This window comes from Cotesia typhae, unplaced genomic scaffold (genome assembly GCF_013202065.1).
Source record: "Cotesia typhae breed Kobodo isofemale line unplaced genomic scaffold, CoteBio_Ctyphae contig_4, whole genome shotgun sequence".
NCBI classification, from domain to species: Eukaryota; Metazoa; Arthropoda; class Insecta; order Hymenoptera; family Braconidae; genus Cotesia; species Cotesia typhae.
Window position 1 is genome coordinate 3,991,225 of NW_027423748.1, and position 17,719 is coordinate 4,008,943.

Sequence of the window (17,719 nt, forward strand, 5' to 3'; positions counted from 1 at the left end):
AATAATTAAGGTAGTACTACCGGTTTTAGAATTGACGTTCAGAATTTAATGAAATTTGGCAAATTGGTACTTTATAATATCATAACTAAGCAGTAAAATTTTTGGAAGCCTGGCGAGTCTTGAAAAAAAGATATTAATATTTACATATTTTTGCTTTTACCATTGATCCTTATGGAAAATCACAGACTTTATTTTATTTCACAAAACTGGACGTTAAGATTCTAATAAAAATTAAGACAACGAGAGAAAATAACATCTAGAACATATTTTATAACAATCAGTATGGTTTCCGAGCATATGAGAATATTTATTAATAAAAAACATTCAAAATTTATCTCTGTCTCTCTTTCTTCAACGTGATTTAGTATAGGGAAATCTACTACGTTAATCAAATAAGGTTAGGCTTTGGGATTTGACTCTTGTGGTAACGGTAGTACTACCTTAAGAATTCAGACTTTAATATTTATCATTTCGTACCTAAAAAATGTTGTTATGATATGTAAAAAGTATAGAATAAAGTTAGTAAATTTCTAATACAAGCAACATCAATATTTACAAAGTAAAATGGTAAATTTTAAACGCAACGCTAAAAATCAAACTGTAATTATTGATTTGCTTAGACTGGTAAAATGTATATTTTAAAAGTATAATTTTTACTGTTTGAAATATTAAATTCTCCCAGAGTGAGACCCCCTTCTCTTTCATCTGAGTTCCCCTTCTCTTCATAATATGGACTATATATTGAAATGACAATTTTTACTGTTTGAAACTGTAATTTTTAAAGATAAAAGAGTCGTTATTTACTATAGTGACAACTACTAATTACTTATTTTGGATATTAAATTATAAATTGTGGCTTTTATACTTTCTACATTAAGTTCTGTAATATTCATTTTTGCCACCCCGATGTCCGCTTTACTGTTTGAAACTATAAAAACTAACCGGAATCCGAGTGAATATTACAGTTTACTTTTTTCCGTGTATATTTTTTTTAAGTACATAAAAAAAAAAGTTGAATATCACAATTTTTTTTTTAATTTTAAATTTTTTTGAAGATTTCTTAAAATTGTGGCTATTAACTTCTTTTTTTAATTGTTCATTTTTTTATGTATTAAAAAAAAAAAAAAGTATATCAAAATTAAAAAATTTTGTTCAAAAAAATGAAAATTAAAATGGTCAACCTCACTTGTAAATAATAATTACCCAAATATATATATATATATATATATATATATATATATATATATATATATATATATATATCAAAATTTGCACTAGTAATTTTTTTAATTTCTACAGGTGGAATTTCGTTACTTAATTTTTCATCATAATTTAGTTGTAAAAATCTAAAAAATTATAAGATCTCTGTTGATTTCAGAATCATCTTTATCATACGGACTTCAGATAAAAATTTTAGAAGTTTGAGCAATAAATAAGAAAAAACCTTTAATTTGCGTTACATTTGAAAATTAAAAAAAAAAATTTACATTACCAATTTTTTTTTTTATTTTCATAAAGTAACACCACTAGTTTTATTTGTAGTGTCTAGAAAAATATGAAATATCACTGTTTATAGCGCTGCCAGTTTAAGCGATAAAGTATTAATAATAAATAAACGGTAACGGTAACGCGAACAGTGATATTAAAAAGAACTTTATTTTGCAAGATTTTGAAGATGATAAAAAAAAAGTTTATTTTTACAAGTCTTCAATGAGTTTTTGAAACATTTTTCATCTTACTTTAATCACTCAATGCTTTTCAATGATCTTGAACTCATGACGCAACTTTGATGCGCTCTATTATTTGAATAAATAAACATGGAGTGTTTTATAAGTTATTTGTATACTTAATGGATGGAAAATTGTAAAATTATTAATTAAAATCTTTCAAGATTTAAAAAATATTGTAAAATTTTTTGTTCTTTAGAAAATTTTTTTCCGGATATTTTAATTAAAAATTTTTTTAATTTTGTATAAATTGGCGAAGATTATTTAAGCATAACTCATTATATCTCACGTTTTTTCATTTATAACGTGATAAAATACTTAAAAAGTGTAATAATATTAAGAATTAAAATTTAAGAGGAATTAGAGGTTGCATTTGAGTAGAGAATTACGATTAAATGGTTGCAAAATAAAGTTGTGTTGGAGTAAGCATTTAATTCATAATACTAACCGATTGACACAAGGAAAAATATGTTATATTTTTAGTGCATACCACACCTACGACTCCTACATCATTAGTATATGTTTATTAATAAATTCAAAACGGTAGTAAATGCATATAATATATAACTCAAGTCTAAGACTTCGGATAGAAGAGAAGTTAAATAGAATGAAATAAAAGAGCTTAGCCAGAAAATACGGTGACATGCATGTAGTCTCTCTACATATTCTCTATGTTTTGTATAAGTATAAGTGAATATGAGGGAGTGCAAACTAATTTAACGTAACACATATGCGAATGACAGTGAATATATAACTAGAGACTTGGTCATATATTGGCGAGAAGCTTAGAATGAAATAAAAAAATAATGGAGCTAGTGCTAGGCTTTTAGACAGTTGGCGTTAATAATAAGCCTAACCAGCTTTAAATTACACTGGTTAACATTATCAATGAGTAAAAATAAAATAATAATGATTAATAAATTAAATAAAAATTAATCACTAAAAAAGATAATAATTTAAAACAAATAATCCGGCATCTGATTCTGATTTTATCGCATTTTTTTTTTTAATTATTATTATAGTTATTATTATTATTGTAGATAACTCGTGTCAGAATGAAAAAATACTAGTAGTTTATACAATAGAATAATAAAACAGATATATTTTATTATTCATCTGTTTAATCACGATCAGTATTCTAAACAGATATAAAGTAAAAAAAAAAAAAAAAACATCAAGGTCAGGATAAACCTCTTTTTCAATTAAAAAAAAAAAAAAATAACAATAATAATAATAATAAAATAAAATAAACGTGGATTACATTTATTTTCACTCTCATTAATATACTGTTACATTTTCTTATTCATATATACACATATATATTATATATTATATTATTATCAATCGATTAGCATGTCTGTGTCCTCAAAATTACATTTTGATCATGTTACTAAGTGTGATAAAGACGATATTGTAGTTGAGTTTAATTATTGCGAGATTAACCGCGAGTGAGATTACAAAAATATATATATATATATATATATATATATATTAAATATAATGACAACAATAAAATAAAGTAAAATATAATATAATATTTAAAAAGAATTATATAAATCTATGTATAATTATTTGAGAACGAATCTAAATGGTTTAATTGTATATTACCCACACATAAATGTAACATTAAGTGTAAAATATAAATCAAGTCGTTTCATCAGACAAAGATAGCGCTAAAAGCCAAATAATCGCGTCATATAACGTCTAGTTGAGTGCACACAACTTAAACCATCTATTCTACGATTCTGTTAAATAAAAAAAAGAATAGACGTTGTGTTACTTTACATCGACGAAGAATATAATACATATATATGTGTACATGAATGCATGTATGTATTTATAGTAGTTATACACTTTACTGGTATATTATTAATGTAAGAGCTCTTGGTACTAATGTACGCGGTTGAGTCACCGTCGTCTTAAGTACAATCCATGCAGTGAATTAAAACAAAAATAAAAAGTTATCAATTCAACATATATAACCGGTCGCCTATTCGTCTGTAATTAAAAAATACTATCAGTATCAACATAATATTTAATGTCGACTAATATTAGAAGTATGTAGTAATAAAATAGGTAGTTAAGTACTTATTGAAAACGATGCGGCTAGGTATTCCGATTAGGCTCATTATATTGTACATATTAAAATTGTAATAAAAATATAAATAATAGTTATAATAATAATAATAATATGTATCGTTGAGGATAGAAGAGAAGAGATAGCCGCGGTGGTGATGCGGTATAGTGTTGTGGTCCTACTACTCCCCGGTGCTATGGTCCGTCGCACTTGGCGTCGGTCCCTACTACATGTACACTAACACAGTCCATCCATTGTGAGAAAATTCCTGGCCTCCAGGCGCGTGTTAATATAACATAACACACCAATATATATATATTTATATATTATATACGAAATACGGACAAAACAGAATAAGAAAGAGAGTCGTACTGCTAGCGCTGGAGGATGAAGAACGATATAGCTGCTAGATAGTTTACTGTAGTATGTACTATGTAGTATGTAGTATGATGGTGTATGTATATGTTAGTTGTATAGAGAGAGAGAAGAAATAAGTTGGGTTAAGAAGGAGTATAAGAACGGAGAGTGTGGAGGAGGTTGGCTTGATAAAGGAGGAAGCCGAAGAGAGTTTAAGTAAAGAGATGACAGAGAAAGAACGTTGTGACGGTATGAAATAAGTGTATATAATAGAGAGGAAAGAGAAAGGGAGGAGAGTGAACTCGCATCGCGGTTGAGACTCGGTACCGTGTATAGTATTATATATATCTATATGTATATTACTTTGTATCGAGAGAGGGAAAATAACGCGCGCACACACATCACTGCAGATATGGATATCATATGTGTACATGGTGTATCTTACATATATTCGTATATAAGATCACAAATGACGTGTACGAGGGTGTAGTGTGTACGCACTACTCGTTACGAATATAGAATGCTATTATATGGATGACGAAGAAAAGTTGTTGCGAGTGAATGAGTAGGCAAGGGTAAAGGGAATTCATAAGGTTTTATGCATCAGTATAAATATATGAGTATGAGGGATGAGATATTGAGATTGAAGTTAAATCACGAAAGTAAATGCGAGGGTGACGTTTAAAAGATAAGGAAGGCTACCAGCATAAGCACCGGGTAGATGAAATGGTAAAGTTAAATTATATAGACAAAAGGGTGTAATAAGTACATGCACATGGGGACACAACAGTGCACAACAGTAGCAGTCTAAGTCGAGTCGGGTAAATTTAAGTTTATTGTGTTATAGAATAAGAAAGTAAAATTTACGTACGGCGGACATATTATGTGTATTATAAATAGACTACATGACGACGACGACGACGACGACTACGACTACGACGACTATAACGATTACGACGAAGATAATATATAACTTGTTATACATATATAGGATGCTTAGACGGTTCTTTGGTGTTTCTTCCTTGCTCTCCTCCTAGCATTACAACTCCTCTTTGCATTACTTGTCTACTTTACTAGGTACATAGTCTTTATACATGAGCATACATTTCTCGATGTTAGTGTGCTGTGTACATACATAAATGTTTGGAGGTGGTGAGCAGCCGTACAGGGTGGTGGACAGCAGTAGAGGCCGTACACGCGCGGTAGCCACGAGCCTCTCGTGCTCGCGACCGACAGAGCCCAACTACAGAGTACTTGCAGTTAAACAAAGACGTATGATCATACAATATGTGTAGTAATACACAAGGCACAAGGTTTATATACCTATATATTTGTGTGGGTTAAAGAAAAAAGTATGAGATAGAGATGGAGAGTAAGAGAGAGGGAGAGAGAAAGACCAGACAAGTACAAGTATAAGTAAAAATATACTTATACTTGTGTGTACGCACGCGCATACGTTTATCTTACTTACTCGGTCTACTCGTTCTCTCGTACTATCTGGCTTCACGGTCCATACACCGCGCAACACATACATACATATAAAGAGTTGAGAATAAATACATTCGTAACAACTATAACATTGTACATATATATATATATATATATATATATATCTACACATATGTACGTCACACACTACGAGTACAAAGCGCACGCGCGTAGGCAGTCAACCAAATGAGAGAGCGAGCACCAAGAGAACGGGCTGTCTGAACTCTTCTTTACTTCTTTACTCTATATGTATATATATTACATACATATATAAACTCTTTTATTCTTATTCTTGGTCTCGGTCTCGGTTTAGGTCTTGGTGTCGTCGTTCGTCGTCTTTACTATGATGGTCTATACTACCAACACTCCATAAGTAAATAAACATGCACCAAGACAGGCATCGGTGATGACACGCACGAGAATTTCATAGGGTGGTCTTTCGTTCCTCATGTTCTACACTGCCTAATGCAAAGAGTAAAAAAAATACTTAGTTATTTTTTAAAATATGAGACAGAAAAAAATATTAAGAAGAAATGAAAGAAGACTAGCGTTTATAAATTAAAACCAAAGAGTATTAAGTATGGGAATAAGAATAAGATATAATAAAATAAAGTTGTAGTAATGATACACTTGGTATGTGTATATGGGTTTAGACGAGGAATTAAGCTGCTGGTTTAGGATAAAGTAGATTCTTGGCATCTAACATCTACGGACCATTCTCTATATATCTATGTTTCTTCTCACTCGTTCGATTCACTTGCACATTCATCCTACCGTATATTACATATATATATATAATTGACTAACACCTCTGTGTTACTTCGGGGGCACCAGGCGGACGTGGCGGCACACTCGTCGTGCAGAGAGTACATATATACATATGCATATAGATATACATTAATGTGAGTATTAAATATAGATATATAGATTTACCGTGCACAAGCCGCGAGTCTCCGATGACTACGACGACGTACCACCGAATTATTGACATCTTTTCAAGCCACATGTTTTTAATTCCACACGCGCACCATCACTTCCTTCCTTCTTTCTTCTTTCTTCTTCTTCTTTTAAAACTTTTTATTTATTATGTATGTATATATATATTAAATATGTATTTATTTTTTATATTTCTTCAGCACTTCACTCTTCCTCCGGAGTATCAATAATTCTAAAACATTTACGTACATAAATTGACACATGAAATACACAATGCACAAGCTTGTTGCTTACACTTATTATTTGAATAAAAATTAATAAAAATAATATTTTTACATATTTTTAAACGTTCTTTACTCTGAAACGAGCAATAAAAATTTAATGTACATACAACACTGACAGAGATGGAGTATAAATAAGTAAAAAAAGACAGTAACATTCGTGTATGTATATTTTTACACAGGAATAAATGAATGTGGATTACCAATACCAGTGAAATGATAAAGGAGTATGTGATACACGCCCGCGCACATCCTCACTGACAGGCACTACACGGGAAAACCGGCTACGAATGCACCTCGATACACTTTACTATACAGCACACACTGGTCAATGTTACACACTTGGTTATATTGTTGCTTTTTATCTGCAATGAAATTTTATTTAAATAAATACTGATGATATTGATACCGGTTATAACTATAATTACAATAAAATAATAGTTACGTTTATTATAAATATATTCCTGGTTTTACATCACTGCTGAGCTGATTATTCATTATGTATTATTGATGAAGACGATACTGATGATGATGATGATGATGATAATGATGAAGTTGATAATAATGATCTGGTTGAGCCACTATGACTGGTAATACACCAAGATCAGCTGAGATATCACTCAAGTTCGTTGTACTGGTACTTAGATACTACTGATGAGAGTTTTTTTTAGCTCAGTTATATGTAATAGTAATATGGTATTACTTTTTTACTTTACTTTATTACTATCTGCAGCACTATTCTGTAGTACGTCGTGTGTAAGTAGTATTACTTGGTTGGTTGATGACTGTAGACTGTAGTATGTAGTATGCATGAGTATCACTGTAGTAAACCCAACACGACACGACCATGAAGGCACCTACGCGACCATACGCGACACTCTCGAGCGAACGCGGATACTCAACAACCAACACACAACAGACTGGGAATGGAAGCCAGGCAGGCAAGTGTGGAAGCTATCTAAAGCATAGCTAACCAAACCAAGGAACCAACCGAACGAACTGTACAGTTCAGTAACGTAACACTCTGCCAGAGCGCCCGCCATTTTGATAAAAAATAAACGCGCGCCTTTTTTTGTGACAGGTATTTTAAATATTTTTTATAAACTTTTTTTTTTTATATTCATTAATATTTTTTATTTTTTACAGATGGAGTTTGATTCGGAAATTTGAAGTTTTTATTAACACTGAAGAGTAAATATAAAAAATTCAAAATAGTCAGACATTTGAAAATTTTTCAAGTTAAAAAAAAAATTCTTTAAAATTTATTAGTAAGTTTTTATTTTTAAAATATTAAATTTTATTTATTTTAAATAAATTTAAAAAATTAATCACAAGTTTGCTATTTTTTGTATCATTGAAATATACTAAATTCCAGAGCCGTAACTTAAAATAAATTTCACGATTCTATATTCTGTAAAATGAAGTATGTTTATGGAATGTTATTTTTTAGGTTTGTTATTCAATGTATGAATAACTTGGATGGAATTTAATGGAAATATTGTGACGCATAAATTTATTGAGGAATAGAAAGTCGGGTAGTTCTAGATGCTGTTTTACATAGTGGAGGTAAATGTGTATTGCCTGGGGATGCTGAAGGGTGGATTCAGTAATGACGGGTTTTTTTGCATAAGTAAAAATGAATGAAGGGCTCCGGAGTTGGTTGTCGCGGCATCAGTTGGATAACAGCGCCATTCATGCTTACAGTAATGTGCACTGGGCACTTGAGGTTCATCTTGTGTGACTTGTATGCCAAAAGGGGATGAAAGATTGCATTGTGCTGTGTGTCCAATCGACTCGTCACGCTCCTTCTAATTGCTATTGATTTATTTATTTTTTTTTATCTCATTAAGAAATTTTTTGTTTAGGTACTTTTTTTAAAGAATTAGCTTACGCTCCATGATACTTAAAATCGCAGCCATCCGACAATTTATTTTTTCTTCTTTATAGTTTATAAATAAATTAATTAATAATACTGAAGTTAGCGGTCAGCTGTCAATTTTAAAAATTTTTTTAAGAAATTAATTACAATAAAAAAATCCTTTTAAAAATTTTCACTTGTAATTTTTATTAATTTTTACATATGAAACTTTTTAATTATTTAATTGCTATAAAATTCCAAAAAAATTTTTAATATCTGTCAACTTCAGTGTTATCAATTTTTATATGTAAAACTTTTTAATTTAATTTTTTTTTTATAATAATTTAATTCCTGTAATTATCTAAAAAAATTTTTATATCTATCAACTTCAGTGTCCTCTAAGATTTACTTGGTAAAAAATTATCTTAATTTTTTAACATTGATAGAATTAATTTTGAATTAAATATTTATCCGTTTTCAGATTTTTTATGAAATTACACCTTTTTTATAAATTAAACATTTATAAATAATTGCAATAATTTTTTTTTTCCAGAAAAACCTATTAAAGAAATTTAAACATTGAAAGAATTATTTGGCGTATTGATAGACGATAATTATCAAAAATTAAAGCTGTAATTGAATTTTAAAAATTATTTAATAGCTGTCAACTTCAGTGTTATATAAATTATAAATAAAAAAGAGGTTGTTTAAAAAGATAATTCGTTGGTAAGTATATTATTTTTAGTATAAATTTGTTTTTAATTGTTATTTACTAGAGTAATGAAATTTTCATAAATTTATTATTTATTAGACGATTGTCAGGATGGAAGAAACACCCGATTGCCGAGGGCGAAATTCTTACTTTGTAAAGAGCTTTCGCGAACACTGTGTGTCTACTAATGACGACAACATTCTCTAATTATGAGTTTATTTAATAAACTCTCATTGCCGAGTGCTATTAATTATAATAATTAAATAATCTTTATATTTACGGTAATTTTTATTAACTTGATACTTTTTTTTATTTTTTAAGAGTTTTCTTATCAAACTAAAGAAAAAGTTTTGTTTTGCGTCAATTTGAAACATTTTATATTAAATAAAATAATAAATATTCCAATGAAAAAAAGAAGTATAAAAAAATACTGTTAACTGATTTAAAAGACGTTAAAACATTTAAAGACAAAAAAAAAGTTACTAAAGAAATGCAATTATCTTATATTTAATTATATTAAGTCACAGATGTTCTACAATTGTTTGAATTTTTTAAATAAAGCACATGTTAAAAATTTTTAATTTTCTTCTTTTGGCATTTAATTTACTTATGTAAATATTAAAAAATAATTATACGTATATTTCTTTTACATACTGTCATTTAAGTCTTCGTAAAGTTATTCATTATTTAAATTGATGACATTTTAATTTTTGTGACAGTGAAATTTTATAATAAAAAACTTTTAAAATACTCCACAGGCTGATTCTATTGAATGTATTTTTTTTTTTTTTTTTTTTTTGGTAGAAATGATAAATTTATTTTATAAAAGTTAAACTGTATAATTTCTGATATTTAGAAGAGTAAAATTAACTTCAATCATGACTATTGAACAATTTACTAATGCAAAGATTTAGAATCGCACATGCAAAGTAACTTAATTTAATATCATGTGAATAATGACCACCAATATAGAGATAATGAAACTCTGAATAAAAGATAGAATTTAATTAATCAATATTGGTATTAAAATTAACATGAATTTTTTTTGAAAAAGGATTTTAATAAGCGCTTATGACACATTATATTTTAATACATGCGTGTTTAAACTTAGAACACACATGTTTAGAAAAAAAGTTGACAGTAAATGGTAAGGAGTATTTTTAAACTTTAAATTGACGAAGGGTTGACTCGTTCTTTTCCGCCCTACAGTGAGATCTCAATGTTTTTTTTATTGTATAAGTACAGTTTTTTTTATTTTTAAATAATTATTCAAATTTAAATATTAAAAAAAAAAAAAGTTTTGTTAAAATTAAATTTTTATTGAAGCAACTCAAGAGAAACTTTAAATTGAATTTTTTTTATTAACAACTTGAAAAAAAATGATATTAAAACTGAATTGTGGGAGTACTTTTCCACTCTCAAAATTTTTCCGTCAACCACCGTACTATTTGAGCCATAAAATCCCTTCCCCGGCATTCAAGGGACTCATGACGTCACGGGACCCCAAGAACAACGCTGTGTTAGGAAACCTAACACCCTTGAGAGTCAAGGGGCACGAGGCAGATTTTCCTCAGCCTCTGAGATACGCACATCAACGGTTTAAGACCCTTGTCCTATTTTTCTCATACTTAATTTATCGCATTATTGTAATTGCGGAGTACCATCTTGACACTTATATTTATAAAAGACTTTAATTATTGTATTACTTTACGGATAACTATATTCTACGGGATTGATTAATTATTATGAAACTTAATTAACTTTATTCGAGTATTGTAAAGAGTATAATTATAAATTGAATAAATTGTTAAACTAAAGAAATAGACTACTACAGAATTTAAAGTGGTTTCTCAATAATTTAAAAAAAATTGACGATTAAAAATTAAAAGATATGATTTAATAATCATGTTTATTAAATTGATAATTGAATAAAATCTGCATATGTCAAGTGATAATTTTTATTTTTATCATGTGCAGACACTCAACGGTTTAAATAACATTTGACGTTTGAAATTTATCAAATCGATCGATTAAAAGACATCGTTGGTCGTCATAGGCGGCATCATAAGAATAAACGCTAAACACAAAGTATATACTCATCAATATACACACACTGATAAATTTATAATATGTGGATTATGTACATTTATCGTAATGATTGTATAAGAAAATATAAATATAAATAAATATTTAATAAAAATTTACCAACTGGGAATTGTAAATAATGCCCGTATATAATAACTATTATATAAATACATAGTTTGTGAGAGTATATATCTATCTATATGTATGTATGATGATTTAATGTTGAATAAAAATGAATAAATATTAAATAAAATAAATAAAGATAAGCTGTCATTTTGATAAATCAACTATCAAAATATCTTATTGAATATTTATTATAAAATATAATGTCCTTTTTCATTTAAATACGTCTCTGTATTTAATCATACAGATATTTTCTATTTAACGAATACTCTCAGTAAACTATTATCGACATTTCGGTTAATAAATCTCTTTAATTTAATATTCAATACCCGACGAATAAGTTTCTATTTTCGAATAAAAAATATAATTTCAATTATTTTTAAAAGAAAATTCAAGTTTTACTTAAATGTCTATTTATTGTCACGCAACTTTTTATAATAATTATTGTAATTAATTATTTGTCATTTGTCACATACGTTTGTTAATTACTATTACTATTACTATGAAAAGTTGTTTGCGAAATTTAATTATACACAAACTTTAAATAAAACGTAACAGTTATACATTTGAAATTTAATTGTATAATAATTAATTTATCAATTCGACTGGATTATTATTTACTTTTTTTTTAGAATAGTTCTAATTGGTTTATTAAATAATAACTGACCCATTTGAGAGACCAAAATACACGTTATTAAATTGTAATATTGTAATATTTTCCAGACGGTCATTAAGTAATCAGAGATAGATAAATTATTTGAGAAATCGGTTGATTACTATTTTAGTCTATCGATATTATTTATGAATCGTTTAAACGTACGAGCGTTATTCAACAATGGATTAAATAATTTTTAAATAAAAATTTATATTTATTATTTGTAATGAAATCTCGGGAATGCTTGCCTGATAGATATAGGGTAGTAGGTCATCGAACTTGATCATACATAGTGATCGATGGATATATCATAGTTCATATGGACATACATAAACCGTAAATCACATTATTGTCATGTTTAATAATGCTAAATGCAAAAGGTCTTAAGACTGACCGAAGTGAATTTATATATCATTAGATTTAACTTAAAAGTTTAATGCTATAATAATTATAAAAAAATCGAGAAATATCAATGCTCATAAGACAGCAATTAAAAATAAAAATTAATGAAACCAATAATACATATTATATTTATAAAATTATTGATTACTTATGACGAGACAATTGTCTCTGATTTTTTAGCAAAAATTTACTATTTTTAAGTACAATATGCGATGAGCTATAAAAAAGTATTATTTTTAAATTTAATTTTTTTAATCTTCAAATCTACATTAGATAAAATAATTGAAAAATAAAATAAGTCAATGGCTACGTAATTTAATTAATGTTACTTTTATCCAGGAATGCGTGCCTTCAAATTATTTTTCTATCTACCAATTGATAGTGCTCTCAATTAACTTCATGATATTAATTACTAATTAATTAATTAATGATTAAATTGAAGCACTATTTCAATGGCAAGTAAATACAAAATCATTAACTATTTATGACAAAAATAAATATTTTTTTATGACTTTTAGAATTTTTTTTTTTTTTTAATTATATTTTTGAAAACAAAAATTATTTAAAGTATTTTTTAACTTATCTTTTTTTAAATTTTATATGTAGAATTTAAGTGAGCAAAAAAATTAAAAAGTTAATTTGAAAAATAAAATAAAACATTTTATTTGGAGACAATTAAAAGAGTAAGCCAGTGCGCGGTTAGCAACAAATTTTATCAGAATCGGAGCAACTGGCATGTGCGACAGCGACAAGTATTTACTGAGGGAAAAAGCTTCAGCCTATTAGCATTTTATTTCTCTCTTTCTATCCTTTTTCTGCGTAATCCCTCCGCCTTCTCATGACCCCAATAATTAGTTTCATTAATTTCGTATTTGCTCTCATCCGCATTTTATAAATTTCATTTATATTTTAAATTTATTGTATTATTTTTAATTCATTATTATTTAAGTTACTAAATATAATATGCAAATGCATCATTATCATCATCATCATCATCATCATCATCATATAGAACTTGATATTATTTAGATAATATACAAGTACAGTGTCATTTGACAGTTAAGTCGATAAAATGAGTCTCCAGCAGTCTACTATGTATTATCAAATAATATTGAATTATTATAAACACATACATACGTACACAGACATAAAATATATAAAGGTAAATTATAAATGATAATATTTTATAATTAGACACACATACGATGCGGTTAAACTACTTTATTACATATAATATTATACTGAATAAATCGTTACGGTCCTGAATTTGAGAGATTACAACCTGAGTAACTTCATTGCACTTGTACAAAATATACACCCATACTCTGTATCCATACATACATTATTAATATAATAATAATAATACAATAAAAGTATATAAATAAAATTTATATGGAGTAGTGACTAGTGTTGATGATATTTCAATGTACTTATATCCTACACACGTCGTCCAGTGACCCGTGTGTGCAGCGAAAGTTCTTTTGTTTCACCATAAAAAAATAATCAAGATATTTCATGCACTCTTGTATGTATTATCTACTCAGTGCATTTATTTTATGTTTACTATTCATCCAATCTTATGATTATGAAATTAATTGTTATAACTATCGCTATTCTCGTAATTATAAATTATTACTAACATCTTACCGCAATAGACTTATACATCACAGATAAAATTACTGTTAAAAAAAATTTTGAGGGTATTGAAGAACAATTTTTTTCTTTTTTTTTTGTTCATAGTCTCGAGTAACATAGAAATTCCAGTGTTTTTTTACTTAACTGCATCGTACAAGTTAAAAATAAAATATTTATCCAAAACGACGACTTCATAAGTGTATATATGTTATGTCAAACAGGTTTGTATTTTATCCGATTCACATACCATTCAAGTATGGATAATCAGGTAGGTGTCAATGACACGTCGTGCTTGTATCATTTCTCTGCATCGATAATTATTAATAATTATATCATCATCAATGTAAAATTATTGTTTAATTAGTAATTCATCCTATCATCACTTTGAGTAAATAAATATCTCTACAATATACAATGTATATTATATAGAGAGAGTTTAAGTATATAAACCTTTTATATGAAAAGTATATTAAAGTGCGAGAAGAAGTAATTGAATGAACGTGAACGCGAACGCGGTTGCTAGGCAGTAGGCACGCGACGAAAAGCGTGGACTGCAATCATTCACTTTGATATCTTTACATAAAATATATGTATATAATATGTAAATGTATATAAATCTCGATTTTTTTAAACTTAAAACAGTACTCCAATAATTAACGTAATCTAAAAAAAAAAATGTATTAAAATTTTAAAAATCTAATAATGCCAAAAATAGAAGACGTCTGATAATTTTTATGATTTTATAAATATTTTTTTAACAATGTGTCAATAAAGATTATAAAAAATTTTTTTTACCTCAATGTATAACTTTAATTTTAATGATAATTTTAATTAATGAAAAATAATTCATTTATTAAATGTCTTCTATTTTAGGTATGATAAAATACAGTCGATAAGTAAATATTAATTTTTGGCACCCGTAACAAGTATGCCAATTTACAAACACATGTATGCAAGTATGTATTTGTACAGATTGTATAAATTGAAATTTTAAATTCGTTCTGGGATTTTTATACCTGCAGTAATATAAAATCTTTTCTTCATACATTTATTATATGTACAAGTATTATATTAAAATCGTACAATGTATACGTAATGATGTAGTATAATAATGTGGGTACTCTTTACACAAAGGCGCAGGCGTTTCTAAATATATATACATATAATCCTGAGTAGTATTTAAATATTATATGTAGTAATGTAGTACTGGTACCGACTACGATGATTTTCTGTATTATATTATATCTTTACTTGTAGTATTAGTATGACTGTACGGGTTTAACTGAAGAGTGAGAGTGAGAGACTAAGAATATTATTTTTTGACGTACCGAAACACGTGGCGCTGGTGTCGGCTGTCGTCACAAGGATTTGCTTTTACTGTATCCACCGTCACATCACTGATAATAATCACCCGCGTTAATTCCTTAAACTTTTTAACACTTACTTTTACAATGGTTTTGAATTCCTCGGTAGTCGACACCGTAAATAGATATTACTTCTTCAAACGTTGGTTATACATGTAATTATGACGTTTAAAAAAAAAACAGTAATTACTTTTTAGATAAATATTGGTTATGTACGGTATGGTATAAATATGACTCATTGCTAAAGTGACAATGAGTATTTTTTATAGATAATTTATTGAATAATTTACTTTTAATTTATCAATATATTGTTGTTAATTTTTTTTTAAGGTGAATTTAATCGGTGGTATGTATGAAAGAGCGCTTAAATGAGACGCGAGAACTATTAAACGCCATTTACGGAAACATACCGATGCGCAACTCATTCCGCCATCGTAAATACTAACGCACGTTCGTACGTTATGAAAGTTTTTTATTTTATTTTTTATTCGAAGATTATTCCCCCAATTTTTTTTTTACCCATACCTGTGGTTTACTATACTATGTACTGTACGTAGTTGTAGATATATTACGATACACCGTGGATTACAATGTATGACCTATCCCAATTATAATTCATGGCCTTGACTATTTATTTCATAAATTTTATTCTCAGCGTTTAAATAATTGTTTTTAATTAGCAAATTATTATTTGATTTATTAGATTATAAGATGATAATAATAATAATACTGAAGTTAGCGGTCAGCTGTCAATTTTAAAAAATTTTTTTAACAAATTAATTACAATAAAAAAATGCTTCTGAAAATTTTCACTTGTAATTTTTATTAATTTTCACATGTGAAACTTTTTAATTTAATTTTTTTGGAATAATTTAATTGCTGTAAATATCTAAAAAAATGGTTATATCTGTCAACTTCGGTGTCCTATAAGATTTACTTGTTAAAAAATTAATGTCATTAAAGTTAGCAGTCACTAGAGAATTTTTTCATTTTATTTAACAAAGAAATTAGTTTCAAAAAATTATTTTAAAAAAATTGCATTTTTAATTTTTTAAAATATCTAAATGTCAAATTTTTTTCCTAATTTTTTTTGCCATAATTTATTTGTTAAAAAAAATTATTTAATTATTTTCATAAAAAATTATCTTAACTTTTTACTATTGATAGTAATAATTTTAAATATATTTATCAATTTTCAGATTTTTTATGAAATTACACCTTTTTTATAAATTGAATGTTTATAAATAATAGCAATAATTTTTGTTTTTCAAGAAAAACCTATCAAAGAAATTTAAACATTGAAAGAATTATTTGGCGTATTGTTAGACGATAATTGTCAAAAATTAAAGTTACAATTGAATTTTAAAAATAAAAATTACTAATATTTTTTCAATGATACTTATAAATAATTAGAGAATTATAATTTTACAATGCCATCAAATAATTATGACAAATTGGAAATAAACTCAATATAGCCTTGCTGTGATAATGATTAATTGTGCATTAAAAATAATGAAAAGACTAAATTTTGATAAATTATATCATTCTTAATATAACTAGTAAAGCCCGAATTGATTGCATGGATTATTACTACTCATCGTTAATTCATTATTTCAATATCATCATACTTATCTTGTTTTATTACCTTAATTCATAGAATAATATGTAATATAAATTTAAAAATAGTATTAAGTAAATGTTACCGACCATTTACAGATGAATTACTCATTTCTTCAAGACACAAATATATTTTTCTACGAAATAAATAATAATTACGTTAAATATGAACTTTAAATTGAATGTGCTGATCGTAGCGTACACACAATGACTCATGTTAAATGTTTAAAAATCATTACTCCCATTCGTTTATAATTAATAACATATTATTGTATATTTACTATAACAAATAATAATTGTTAATACGAAAGCTCATTGCACTTTATTTATCGGGAGTCTGATTGACTGGTCAGTCAGTCTCGCGTAATCATATGATGGGCATTTCCACGCAAGACACATTTG

General features: G+C 27.2%; 1 protein-coding gene and 1 long non-coding RNA gene across 11 annotated transcripts in view; one reads left to right on the forward strand and one right to left on the reverse strand.

Annotated features, from left to right (window-relative positions):
• The window catches only part of Cic (Putative transcription factor capicua), a 34,562-nt gene extending 18,751 nt beyond the window's left edge, over positions 1 to 15,811 (reverse strand). For 7 of the 8 annotated variants that reach the window (XM_074243392.1, XM_074243390.1, XM_074243391.1 and 4 more), the window contains exon 1: positions 6,583 to 6,721. The gene's annotated coding sequence lies outside the window, so the exon portion shown is untranslated. Of the gene's footprint in view, positions 1 to 6,582; positions 6,722 to 15,664 lie in introns of those variants that run through there. The other variant, XM_074243389.1, reaches the window with a different exon arrangement.
• LOC141527754 (uncharacterized) lies at positions 6,181 to 9,996 on the forward strand. 3 transcript variants are annotated; one of them, XR_012479242.1, is made up of 6 exons: positions 6,181 to 6,551; positions 6,786 to 7,947; positions 8,013 to 8,134; positions 8,317 to 8,731; positions 9,278 to 9,450; positions 9,536 to 9,996. It is a non-coding gene; the product is annotated as an uncharacterized LOC141527754 (long non-coding RNA). The 3 variants fall into 3 exon arrangements; XR_012479239.1 differs by lacking the exon at positions 6,181 to 6,551 and having other exon boundaries at positions 7,806 to 7,947; positions 8,317 to 8,432; XR_012479240.1 differs by lacking the exons at positions 6,181 to 6,551; positions 8,317 to 8,731 and having other exon boundaries at positions 7,806 to 7,947.
• Positions 15,812 to 17,719: the final 1,908 nt, after the last annotated feature.